Source organism: Desmodus rotundus, chromosome 2 (genome assembly GCF_022682495.2).
Source record: "Desmodus rotundus isolate HL8 chromosome 2, HLdesRot8A.1, whole genome shotgun sequence".
Taxonomy (NCBI): Eukaryota; Metazoa; Chordata; class Mammalia; order Chiroptera; family Phyllostomidae; genus Desmodus; species Desmodus rotundus.
In genome coordinates this window covers 43,013,902-43,027,982 of record NC_071388.1, presented here as the reverse complement: position 1 = coordinate 43,027,982, position 14,081 = coordinate 43,013,902, and positions in this window count along the sequence as shown.

Genomic DNA, 14,081 nt, shown 5'->3' with positions numbered 1-14,081 from the left:
GATGGAACAGGGGGCTGCAATTTTTCATTATGTTATATTAATTATTGCCATACAACAAATCACTCCAAACTAATCAGCTTAAAATAACAATAAACTTTTTTTTTTTATCTCACATAGTTTCTGTGCATCAGAAATTCAGGTTAACTGGAAGGTTCTGGCTCTGAACCTCTCCTGAGATTGCTGTCAAATTCCTGCGAGGGCTGTGATGACCTAAAGGCCTGACTGAGGCCGGAGGACCCTCTTCCAAGATGGCCCAATAACACACGTGGCAGTTAATGCTGGTTGCTAGCGTAAGGCTTCAGTTCCTTGCCACACAGACCTCTCCTTGCAGCTGCTTGAGTTTCCTCACCACGGGGTAGTTGCCTTCCCCCAGAGTGAGTAAGTCCAGAGAAAACCAGGTGGAAGTTGCAATGCCATTCCCCATTTAACCTCAGGCATCACACACCATGGAGTTCTGCAGTATCCTGTTGGTTACACAGTGCAGCCCCATTCAGTGTGGGAGGGTACGAGGCCGGCACAACCACCAGGAGACAAGGATCATCGGGGGCCATCCATAGAGTCTTAGAGAACTAAGTGGCTTTTTAAAATATGTATACGTATGTATACATATAACTTTAATAAAAATGATAGCATTTTAAAAGATTTTATTTATTTATTTTTAGAGAAAGGGGATGGGAGCGGGGGAGAGTGGGAGAGAAACATCAACGTGAGAGGGAAGCATCCATCGGTTGCCTCTTGCCCAGGCCCAGACAAGGATGGAACCCATGCCCTGACTAGAAATTGAACTGGTGACCTTGTGCTTTGTAGGATGATGCCCAGCACACTGAGCCACACTGGTCAGGGCAAAACTGATAGGTTTCTAAAGGTTTTGTTTCTAGTCAATGATCCTTTAGATTTATCAACATAATTTTTATTAATTTTTGTGCTTAACATTGTTTATTGTATCCTTTCTTTTCTTTCTTGGTTCATTTTTCTTCTCAAAGCACATTCTATAATAATTCTTTCAATGGCGGTCTTTATTTTATCTGTATGGAAATATCCTTTTTTACCTTTAATTTCAATTGTAAGTTAACTGGGTCTAAAAGTCCAATTGGCACTTTGAAAATCCTATTCCATCAACTCTGGCCTCAGTTTTTGTTCAGACCACAAGTTCCTTTGTTAGTAACCTGTCTTTTTCTCAGGTCTGTTGTAAGGTCTTTTTCTCTTTGCCTTTGATGTTCTGCAATTTCCCCAAGGCAATTTTTCTACTACTGTTTCCTTATATATCACTTTACTGTGATTCCATTCATTTTTCTTCTTCCCAAACTCTTATTGAACAACATTGCCTTTTATTTATGCCATCCTTCCTGTCTCATAAGTGCTTTTATATTTTTAATCTTTGTATCTGATTACTGTATTAGTGTTAATTCCTAAGTAATACCTTCTACCTCACTAATTCTCTCTTGTAACTAGTCTGTAGTTTATTCTGGCTACTGTGTTTTTTTAATGACCAAAGTTTTAATTTCCAAGATTTCTAATTGATTCCTTTTATATCTACTTGTTCTCATTTAATTTCTATCTACCCCTATTCATTTCTTGTTAATTTTCCATGAATATTAAGACCTAATTTGCCTTTTTAGGCATACTAAACATTACTTTTAATTCTTTGTAAGACTTTGACAAAATTAATTTAATTGATCTGGAATGAATTCATATTTCAAGTGTTCATTCTGTTGACTTTTTATTACCATTGTGTATTTTTCATATGTTTTGGTTTACAATCTCACAGTGAGTTGAAGAATTTTTGCATTTTGTTTTTACATCTATTTTTCACTCTGTGTCTAAATGTCCTGAGCTGGGACCACAGGCTCTGCTGACAACCAGGTGTTACGATAGTGTTCCACTGCGCCTGCTCTGCTGTGGTGTGAGGACGTCGCAGACCCAGGCACGCAGCCAGAGGGCGGCTGGGCCTGCTCCTAGTCAAGAGTCTGTCTTCATCTTCCCACATTTCAAGCCCCAGGTTGTATATGGAGAGCTACCTTTTTTTTTTTCTTGCCTCCTTTCATAAACAGAGGGAACCTCACCCCACCTGGCCTTCAAGGAACCAGGTTGCTGTTTCCCGTCTTACGTGGAGCACTTTAACACATCACCAGGAGCTATGCTTCTGGGAGCGCCTGCTGCTTCTAGGTCCTGAGGCCTCCCTGCCTTCAACCCCACGTTTCTGATCTGCTTCTGGTGCACAGAGATACCTGTCTTGGGTTGCGGTCCAACTATGTCCTTTCGTTTATCATTTTTAAATTTTTATTTGTTATTGCTACATGTTTGGAAGAGAGGTAGTAGGCCACAGCAGGAACTCACTATGCCATCTTGTCTGGAAATCGAGAACTGAGTTGTGTGGTTGCCATACCTATAGAGAAATCCCATGTTTTCTTCTATTAAATGTAAAAGAAATATATCATCTTACAGAAATTCAGTAGGCTTTTTTTAATACATGGGCTTTGTTCTGAATACTATTTGAGGTCCAGTGGTTCTGATAGAACACATTTCTTTCTCAGGATAAAAGAGGCAAGGGTCCATGTGTTCCTCAGTCACTCATACACACGCACACACACACACACACACACAAACACGCATTGAGAGTTAGTTGTTCTTTGAAAGGCAAGACCACAGGATGCAAAGGCCTTGTGCATTGAAGGGGGACCTCCCCCTAGTGGCCACAAGAGGAAGCTGCGGTGTGCACAGCCAAGGAAATGCCCACAGGAGTTAAGGTTTTCCACACCCACCTAGTCCTGGCTGACTTCCCACCAGTGGAGATGGCACAAAGAGCCCAAAGGCCTCACACTCACAGGCCCCAGGTGGAATTCTCTCTACTGTCGCCCCTGTGGTGCCAGAATGTGGTCCACCCTAGTTGGGCCTGTTCTGTGAAGGCCGCCACTTCCTGTCTTGCCCCTGGAAGCATTAGAACCTTGACTCTAGGGACCACTTGATCCAGAGGGCTCTTTGAATGGGTTCCTTAATTCAACTGTGCAGACTGCCCCATGAAAAGCTACGAAGACCGCTGTAGGAAGTCAGTCTGCAGAACCTAGAACACGGCTTTGGGGGTTGGACAGACCTGGGTCTGCCTCCCACCTCTGTCACTCACTACTGTGTGTCTCTGGGCAAGTTACTCAACCTTGTTGGAAGAATAGAACCAGATAATCAGGCAACTCCCTGTCTCCCCTATATGTGGCCCCTGTTTTGGCAGTACCTAGGGTCTTACAGCCCCTTCCTCGCCCATTCCTGCGACCTGAAGTCTCTAATCAGCCTCCTCTGTGCCTTGGGTAGCAAGAACCAGGGAATTGTTTTAGGAGAAGCCAAACCCAGGTGGAGTCCACACGGCAGAGGCCCCACATGAAGGCCAAAGTCCTCCTGCCTGAAGCTGTCTCTGAATATCACAAACTCACAGATATACCCTCTGACTGCCAGGGCCTGGGTAGCTCCTGTTTAACTAATTCCCACCCAGTAGCCTGCAGACCGTACTCTCAGAGGACACACGCAGGATTCTGGAGCCCAAATCAAAGGCATGATTCAAGCACAGCCAAGCTGGGCACTCAGCTGGCCAGTCAGTCAGTGTTAGGTACCTGGGTTCTAAGGGAAAGGAGGTGAACCCTGCCCTCAAGGCACTTGGAGCAGGGTGGAGAGACTGACAGGCAGACCCTCAGGGCATGACTCACAAAACTGTTTTAAAGAGAGTTGCAGCGCACAGCAAGGGGGTCAGTCTGGGATAATCAGGAACGGCTTCTCAGAAGAGGGACCTCTGCCTGCACACTTGAATGTGGGTAAGAATTGGCCAAGGACAGATCCTCAATTCGTTCAACACATTTTTATTCAATACCTATTGCCCTCTCCTCCAGTTTCTGTTCTACACACTAAGGATTCAGTAGTGATAAAGGGAAAGCAGTCCCTAGCATTTTGGCCTGGCACCCACAGCCAAGCTGCCGCATTCTCCTGTAGGATATAAAAAATTTCACAGAATATCAACATCAGACAAGGCCACTCTGTGACCATGATGGATTAGACCAAAGCAAGTCCACACCCTGTAAGTCCTCTCTGACACCCCCATACTGAGAAGCCCACACATCCCCACCGTGGGCGTTCTCCTTCACTGCAACAAGCAATAAACCCAACTCCCTGCACTGCAGAGGGGATCCCAGCAGTCCTTGGGTAGAGGGCATTGACAACTGTAGGACTGGAGACAATGAAATGAGAAGCAAAACATGGGGGAAGAACACTGCAGGCAGAGAGAACAGCCAATACAAAGGCTCAGAGGTGAGAATATGACTGGCATGTTTGAAATCTAGCTTCCAGGCAGAGGGAGCAGACTGCACAAAAGTTCATGTCTAAGAAAGTAAGCCATTGCCTGGCGAGCATGAGTATTTCCATGTAGTTGAACTAGAAAGTCAATGTGTTTTGTATGGAGGAAGAGGGACACGTAAAAGGAAAGTCACCATGAAGAACCCTCATTATCTTTTTTGAGAGATTCTTAGCAAAATCACCCTGGGTCCTAAGGCTCTTTTGGAGCCACTTACGATGGCATTTTTCTATTTGTTGGTAATGGAGTAAATAGACCATTTGTTCCCTTTTTGAGCAAGGTCTCCCAAATGCAACTTCACTTGTTCATAACAGCTCCTTCGCATTATCATTAAGGGAGAAGAGAAAATCTATGCCAACCTGCAAGTTCACACTGTGGATGCATCTCCCTGATCCATCTGGGGAAAAGCCTGTCCCTTTAGTGCTGGCCTAACGGGATTACCCAGGCCAAACCTTTGTGTGATCCAATGTGATTTTGTAGTGAGGGCAACTGAACGAGTTTTATCACCAGCTGTAATTTATGCCCCAGAAAGAAGATAAGAAAAAGCCTGCCTTGTCATTGCTGGCAATAGAAACCAGAAATTCTGGCAGCAGCTCAGGGCTGTGGCCACAGGTGTGAGCACACACATACCCCTCCATCATTGCACCCCAACCCCAACCAGCTCAGGGCTCAGGGCCTCTCAGCAATTAAAGTTTCCCAGAGAAAACGGGACAAAAGTGATGCAGGTGAGAGCCCAGCACTGTTTCAGCACTTGGATTTAATAGAGAGCAAAAGTGAGCTTTTGACTCTTTCTGTCTCTAGGTGTGCCGATATCCTGAGATTCCTGTCTCATTAAAATGAATAGAATCCAGAGCAGTCTGGTCCATGAAAGCAGTAAACTCTGATGAAGGACAAAGCTTTAAAAATGGCATGCCCGGATTTCTGGTTTTTTACCTTTCTGCCAGTGGGGAGCCATGGTGGTATTTTGAACAGAAAGGAGACGTAATGAGATTCAAACGTTAGGAAGATCACTCTGGTAGCTCCACGGTGGTAGATTGGACCAGTCCTTTCATCCCCACTGCTTCCTGAAATCCTTTTTCTTTTATGATTAAAAACCTACAAAGAAAAAGAGAATAAGAGAGGTGTCAGTAGCAACATTTTAGAAGCTGGAAAGCAACTAGACAAATGGTTACCAATGTGGCAAACTGAGAAAACTCGATCCTGCCAGACAAGTTAAAAAAAAAATCCAATTAAACCCCCAGAATTGCCACATGGTTCAGGAATTGGTGGCATTAGGTACTCTGAAAGTGCAGCATGGGGAGGGATGCTGGTGAAGGTGGAATCAAAAGCAGGAGGACTGAGGAGCCCGCCCAGCCCATTCTATCCTCTTTTCAACAGACACTGGAGGTGCTTTTGTTCTGAACCTCAAGGCAGGCAGGGTGAGGCCAGGGCCCCACACCAAAAACGGTTGCAGGCTGAGTGCTGAGATGTGTCCCACCCACAGCCTCCTCCTCTACCTACTCCCAAAACTGGTGGTCAGGTTCCTAACCTCCAGGACACTGGAAGAGCCATCTCCACAAATCTGCCCAACCCAAGAAGAAATCCCTGAAGATTCTAACAGTCACACTCCTACGAAGCAGCCCCACCCAGCCCAGCACATCCTGCCTCCATGCTTAAGGCAAATTGGCTAGACCTGGTGACCTGTGGCCCGTGGGGATGGAGGGGTGGAGAACAGTCAAGGAGGGAAGGAGCCCATACAGTGACCTAGCTTCTGTTCACCTGGTCCCAAAGTAGACTTCCCCCATGCCTTCTCACCAATCTCTTCCTCCTGACCGGTGACCTTTTCCTCCCCACTCCAGGTCTCTCATGTCATTGCACATCTCGTGCCCTGTGTCCACCTGGTGCATGAGCCCGGGCAGGCGCACAGGGACAGAAGGCAGCCCTTGGGTCTCAGAGAAGGACAGAGTGGATGGAGCTGCCCACAGGGGTGAGGGGTAGGGACCTGTGGTCTCTCAATCACTGCCCAAGGTATGCAGGCTCTTATGGAGCCCCTGTTAACAAAAATAATTTGATTGTATAACATATTACCCAAATTCAGCCCAGAGCCTTGAATTTGTCCTGTGTCCTGAGTAACTCAAAGCCATATGACCCCACATAAGCTATACTTGAGCTATACCTGCACCATCTCCTTCTGTCCAGTCCAGGAACCACCTTTTCCTGTCGTTTATGGTCAAAGTTGTCATTCCTGGCTAGCTTCATAAATCTCACTGTGAGGAAAGAGTAGCAAGGCTGTTACTACTTGCAGTGTGTGGCTCTTCAGAACCGGTTTATGTTAAAACAATATAGACCCTCCTGCCTCTGCAGCTCCCTAACCCCCGTTTATTTAACACCAGTTCCATCATTACTCATGACCCAGCATCGTCCATAGTGCAGCCATGAGTGCTGGCTTCCCGTGATGCTCTTAAAGGCTGCGACGGTGCTTTCTTGTTAATGATCACAAATGCGAGTCTTCCTAGAGTACGCCAAAAATATGTGCAATTATTTATTTTCAGATCATGTGAAATTTACCCTTGGGAACTTTATAGCATAAACACACACCGCACATCTTCCAACCATAACCCCTCTAGGGCTCTCTAGGCCATAATCACTGAATTTCTAGAACGTGATCTCTTTCCCTGTTGACCACACTCTTGCCTTCTGCAGACCACAGGAAGGAAAGGTGAGGGGGCCCATGGCCAAAGTGAAAAAGAACAGCATGAATGTTGTGCTCACCAGAACCATCACAGCAAGTAAGACATCCATGGGAAAAGCCCCTTGTTGTTACGCTGGTGTTGAAAGACCTTGGAATAGATGGGTGATACCCAGAAGGCTTCCTGGGGTGACCACCCTAGTGCCATTGGCAAGATGGGGAGGGTGAACAGGAAGCCCTTGCTGCCAACCTCACCACCCTCGGGTGCTGTCAGCCCAAGGCAGCACCATGGTTAGAGCACCGCCAGGCCACACACACAGTCAAGCCCAAGAGTTGGCAGTTGACCATCGTTAGCCCAGAGCCTTGAATTTGTCCTACATCCTGAGTGACTCAAGGTTATGTGATCCCACAAAAAAATACTGTGCTGGCTAGAGGGGCAAACCACTCACCAGTTTGCCCTCCCGAAAGTGGGGCCCATGCGCAGACCCCAGGATGACTCCTTTGGCATGAGTTCCAGAGCTCCTCAGGGCGTGTGGTTCACCTGCACTAGGGACAGAGGGTCAGAGACACCAGAGGAGAGTAACAGGGCCCGGGGCCCATGTGGGTCCTGGTCCTGGCTTAGGGACTCTGCTAGAAGGGCAGCCCTGGCCAGTCTAAACTGTCAGAGTGGGACTTCTAAATTTTTGAGTCACATGCTCCTGGAGACAACGATCCACACAGGCCCAAGGCAGGCTCTGGGTCTGTAGCCCAGCTGGTGCTGCCAGCCCAGCCCAGATACCCAAGGGGGCAGGGAGGTTAGAACATTTTGAAGAAGGCGCCCAAAAGCACTTGGTCATCTGAGGCCCAGCCTGGGGCAGAGATCTGCTTGCCCACCTCTAAGGACAGTATTGGCTCAAGCAGACAGTTTACCTCCAAGCTGTCCTCTCAGCCCTGAGCTTTGGGGATCCTGGGTTCCTCTGGTACAGATATGTATGATATTCGAGGTCCTCTTGCCCAGGCTTCCCTGGCCTGTCTGTCCGACCTCATCCCCCCATCTTGTATTTCTTCTCCAACCCCGCTAAATTTACACTCTTCCCTTGTGATTTCTCACCCCAGGGCCCTGAGGCCTTCCCTCCACTTGCAATGTCTAAAGCCTGGGAATCCTCTGAGGTTCAGCTCAAATGCCACCTCCTCTGTGAGGTCTTCTCTATTACCCCAGCTGGGAGTGTGTCTGTCCCCATACCTCTATGGGCCTCACCTGTTGCCCTCATCACTCCCTACTCAGTGTCATGGGGACTTTATGCACATGTCAGATCTTTCTAACTAGGCGTTAAGCACCCAAAAGGCCAGGTCTCTACAGCAAAGAGCCATGGTTCAAGTGGATGGTAAAAGTAGGAGCTCAGGAGAGGAACAAAAGGGCCCAGAAAAAGAGATAGGAGGAGGGGACCCATAGTGAAAGACCAGTCCTGGAATCCATAGGACAAAAGAAACCAAGTTATCAGTGGCACCAGGACCACTGCTGCCCACACAAAAATGTACCCATCGCACAAGGATACTTTGGCTCCTAGGAAACACCTCAAGTGTGCCTGCCTTGCTCACAGTAGTCCTCTCTGTCTGGGAATTCCTCTACCCACCCACCTACCCACACCCCCACAAAGGGGGTTCCCGGCAGCCAAATTTTCCTTTGTGACTCCCTTCTCTGGACAGATTCTCTTTCCAGGGATTTGGGGTTCAAACACAGCCAGGGAGTCCCTGAGCACAGCTAGGACTACCTCTATAAACCCCAGGCTGTGGGTACCCCACCCTGCCCTTGGAAAAGCAGCAAAGACCTGTATTCGAAAGTGGAACTGAGAAGATGAGCCAAGATCAGTGGTATTGTCCAGGCCTTGTTTAGAAACAAATGACGGACACCCAGATCAAACCAGATGGAGCAAACAGGGACAGCTCTGGCTCACCAACTGCTGAGCAAAACACTACTGTGCTTCAGAGCCAGCTGTGTCCATGAGGCAGAACTTTGTCCCTCTCTCCATGGCTTGACTCTACTTGGATCCAGTTCTTTCCCATCGTAGGTGTAAAGGCCTTTAGAAGTGACAGAGAAATGAGAATTCCTTCCCTCAAGTTCACGACTCTTCCTACGAAGGCTCTAGCTGACACTGCTTGGACCACATGCCAGCCTCAAGACAAAAAATGCTGATGGGTGCTGACCATGGACAAGTCTGACTGTATCTAGGGGTGGAGGTGGGCTGGGGAAGGAGTCCCCAAAGGCACTAGAAGAAGCAGTCAGGCTGAGCAAGCATGATAAGCACCCAACAACCACTGACCTCAGTCCTGTTCCGAACAGAGAGTAATGGCTGGCCTCTCACAGCCTCAGAAGGCCAAGCACCAGTGTCCTGTGGATCCCTTCCACCCTCCAGATACAGTTTTTCCTCTTTGGTTAATCTTGTTGGAGATGGGTCCTGTTATACATGACCGGAAGAGCAAGGCAACTGCAATTATGTGTATCTACAACAGCACAGGCAAAAGACTAGATGGTTACACAAGAATCTTTTCTTTTAATTTTTTATTGTATTTTTTCCATTACCATTAGCCCCCTTATACCGCCCTCCCCACCTACTGCAAAAAATCTTAACAGTAGTTACTTCTGGATACTGAGATTATAAGTGATTTTAGTTTTCTTCTTTATATGCTTTTTGAAGTTTTTCCGGATTACATATCATACCTTTACAATACAAGTACTAAATATTTGATATGGTAAGAATTGTAAAGAAAACAACAGATATTTTTCAGCAAGAGTCCTGATACTTGGAGATCATGACTAATTGACATTTGGCTTCTTATCTTACACACACACACACACACACACACACACACACACACACACTGTGGCCTGTGGAGTGACACCACCCTGTAGGTACCTTTGTGCCAACTAAGTTGTCACAAAGTGCTTGGAAACATTAAAAGAAGTGTTTTGCACCCCATGGAAAATAACTTGAACTGTAGTCATATTTGAGGTCCACACGTGTATAGAGAGCCACAAGGCATGGCTGGGCGGGTGGTGTAGAGACCCATAATATGAGCAGCAACTAGAGCCCCAGGAAAGAAATCACCATGAGGTAGGAAGTGGGCGGGAATCAATGCCACAGTGTGAAGGTCAGGGGCAGCAGTGAGATCAAGGTGCCTGGGAGGCTGCTCCTGATCACTCCAAACCGAACTCTGCCTGGAATGCAAAGATCTGAGGTTAAAGGGGCAGAGGGAGGGAGACCTATATCATGGGGAACTTATTCAGCTATGTTACTTTGGAAAATCACTTCTGTGTACCTTGTTTTCCTTGTCTGCAAAATGAGGATGGGAAGATAATAATAACAACCGCCTCATGATTGTTTGAAGGACCACATGAATGTTAGCTCATCATAGTGCTTTTCAGTTCACGGTAAATATTCTGTAAACAGCCATGACGGTGATGATGAAGGAGAAGCAAGCATGCCTCATCCCAGAAGGCTCAGAGTAAAACCGGGGCCTGGGCTGTGGGCGAGGAAACACCACTAGGGACTCAAGCATGGGACACACACATACACTTCCTCCCTTAAAAAGCTAAACTGAAATAGGAGGGTTGTGAGCCCCAGAAATTTGGGAATAGGTGACAAGACACTTTTAGGTACAGGCAAAAGAGTGAGCATTGTTCCAAGGCCCAAGGACAGGGTGAGGGTGGGTCATCATCTCCACATGGGCAGCCAGCACCAGGGGAGAGGTGCAGGAGGAGCCAGGGTCTGATGCTCAGAGGTGACTGGCAAACAGCAGGAACAGAGCCCATGGCAGGGAGTGGGGAGATAGGGGGCAACAGAGCAGAGACATGGTGAAAGAGCTTCAGCGACCTGCTCTAACTTAAATGAGACACTCCACAAACACCCTATTCCTCCTTCTATTCTCATCTTTGACTCCAGGACACCTGGAGAAATACAATAAAGGGAAAGGCTATGGCCCTACATTTTGGAAGGTGATGGCAATTGACCCAGCACACTCTAGGGACAAACTAGTAACCTTACCCAGAACTCACAAGTGTGTGGTGTTTCAGAGACTGCTGTGGGGAAGCCCTGAGCCCTCTGCCACTGCCCCAGAGCAATCTTCTCATGGGCACAGATGACATATTATTGCCATCACTCTTGACTACAGTATGCCGAAGTTGCTGCTCTGAGGGACACCTCTGCACTGATGAAGGGCTAGTCACACCTCCGGCCCATGTCTCTAAGGCCTGACTTTGTCCTCATCCCTCACCTGCATCAGCATCCCATGGGGAGCTTTGTGAACTGTTGCTGCCAAGCTCCCACCCCCAGAGACTCTGGTTTAGGATCCAGGTATAGTTGTAAATGCTCCCAAGTCAAACCTCTACATAATCTGTACCTTGCAAACCTCTTAATGTCCTGCGATGAAACAGATAAGACTTGCTTGAGAAGCCTTCCTCAAGGGGACATGGATCCTGCACACTGAGTCTGGGAATCCATGGACAGCCTGTCCCCTCCCTTAAAACTGAAATGATCCCTTGAATCATGTTCCGTGAGTCAGATCTGCATTTAAGCCCTCGCTCAACCGCTAACTAATAGTGTTATTGTATGCCTTGCCTAATCTCCTAAAACTCAGTTTCCTCATCTATGAAGTGGGAATAATGGTACCTATACCAGGGCATTGTGGATGAAATTAAGAATTCATTGGCCCTGGTTGGATGGCTCAGTTGGTTGTAGGGTTGTACCATACACCAAAAGGTTGCATGTTTGATTCCCAGCCAGGGCACATACATGAGGCAACCAATCGATGTTTCTCTGTCACATCAATGTTTCTCTCTCTCTCTTTCAAATCAATAAATATATATCTTCGAGTGAGCATTAAAAAATGTTCTAAAGAATGCATGGCACAGAGGAGGCACCTAATAAATAATAGCTGTTGTTATTCAATGTATTAGCACTCCAAACCAGGAAGGACAGAATGAGCATATTAGTACATCTGTCATAACAACCACACACACATATCACCACCTCCACAAAGCACAGCAGTGGGGGAACCGGATACCACTGCCTACAATGTGGCCGTATCAGGACCAGATTAGACACCCTCCCCTGTACCAGTGACTGGCCTCCCTAATGTGGGTTTGTCTTGGATTCATTATTTGGCTCTGTCTTCCTCTTCTTACCTTCCTTTTATTTCATCTTCCTCTTTCCCCGTTTATACTTCTATGTTCTTCCTTCTCCTCATTTCTATCTGCTCTTGCCCTATTTGTATCATCAAGTTTCATGACTTACAAACAACAAAAACTTACTCTAGCCATTGTAAGGAAAATAGGAATTGGTAGGATAAAGAGGAGGAAGCAGGGAAGCTTTTGAGAGCAGGAAGAATGTCCAGGGCTCAGCACATGAACTCTGTGCGTGTGCTGCTGCTGTTGATACAATGAAATTCACCTGCCAACATCCTCAAACCTTTGGTCACATATTCTCAAAATTCAAAATCCCAGCAGGGGGTATCCAACTGCTTGAGCCCAACTCACAGCTGTCCCAGAGAGAGAAATAAATGGCCACTTTCTTTTACACAAGGGACTGTGGCTAAGGCTTCTCTGAGTGGAGAACTCAGAGGCAGTGGGCGATCTCTGAACTGGATGGTCACCTAGATAATCTGGAAGCTAATGAGATTGGGAGATTTGACTGGCAGCCTCAAAATGACAAATAATCACTGCCCTACCTTTCCCCCCCAGTTTGTATTAAGGTATAGTTTACATGCAATAAAATTCACCCTTTCTAGTATTCAGTTCTGAGGGTTTTTGACAAATGTATATAGTTGTGTAAATAGCACTACTATCAAGATATAGAATTATTCTCTCACCCTCAAAAAATCTCCTGTGTCCCTGTGTAGTCAACCTCTTTCCCACCCAAGCCCCTGAAAATCACTCATCTCCTTTCTGCCCGTACAGTTTTGCCTTTTCTAGAATGCCATATGAATAGAATCATACTTTTGAGTCTGGCTTCTACCACTGAGTATAATGAATTTGAGATTCATCCACACTGTTGCATGTGTTAGTAGCTCATTATTTTTGATTGCCGAGTAGTGTTGTTTCACTGAACGGTGTAGCACAGTTTGTTCATCTGCTAACCTGCTGAAAACATTCAGGTTGTCCCCAGTTGTTGACAGTTATTAATGAGGCTTCCATAAACATTCATGTGCAGGGTTTTGTGGAAACGTAGTTTTCTTTTCACTAGGTAAATATCTAGGGGTGGAATTGCTCAATTGTAAGGTATGTATTTGTTTAACTTCATAAGACACGACTGAACTGTTTTCCAAAGCAGCTATACCATTTTTAATTCCTGTCAGTAATGAATGAGTGTTCTCATTGCTCCACATCCTCACCAGCATTTGTCTAAAATGTCTTTTTTGTTCTTTCCTCGCTTCATCCATACACTGTCATCATTCCCTGGGCATCAGCTGTGAACAAAGCCCAGAGATAAGCATGGGGCTCTCTTTTCTCACCCTTTACTTTTCCCTTCTGATCAGAGAGTAGATCTCCCCCAGCCCCATCTGATGAGCTACAGAAGCTCTGAGGAGCCAGAAGCTTTATCTCAGAGCCCTGGGCCAGATCGGGTCCTGAGGTGTGCGTCAGTGGGAGAGGGGACACACTGCCCAGAAAACCTGAAGAAGGAGACTGCAGCCACTGACTGTTACTTCCTGACCCTACTCCTTCTCCATAAAATGCAGCTCCAAGAACTCTAATCCTAGAAAGCCCAGATACCTGAGTGGTTCATTCTCAGAGTAGATTTGTATTTAAGAAGTACAATTTGTGCCTCTTGATATGACCCAATAGGAAATGCAGAGTACTCCTATGAAATATTCCTGTGGAAACTTGAACGGGAATCCCATAAAGACTCTATACTTACCTTTCAGTCAACAGGAATACAGGACATGCAGGAACAAATTACATGGCACTACAAGCAGGCAATGGATAATCTAGAATGTGGATCATTCTGTAAAGACAAATAGTCCAGTTTTGCCAACAAATCACTGGCATGAAATAAAGGGCAGGGGACTATAACAGAATGAAAAGACTTGAGAAAAACAGTAAGAACAAAA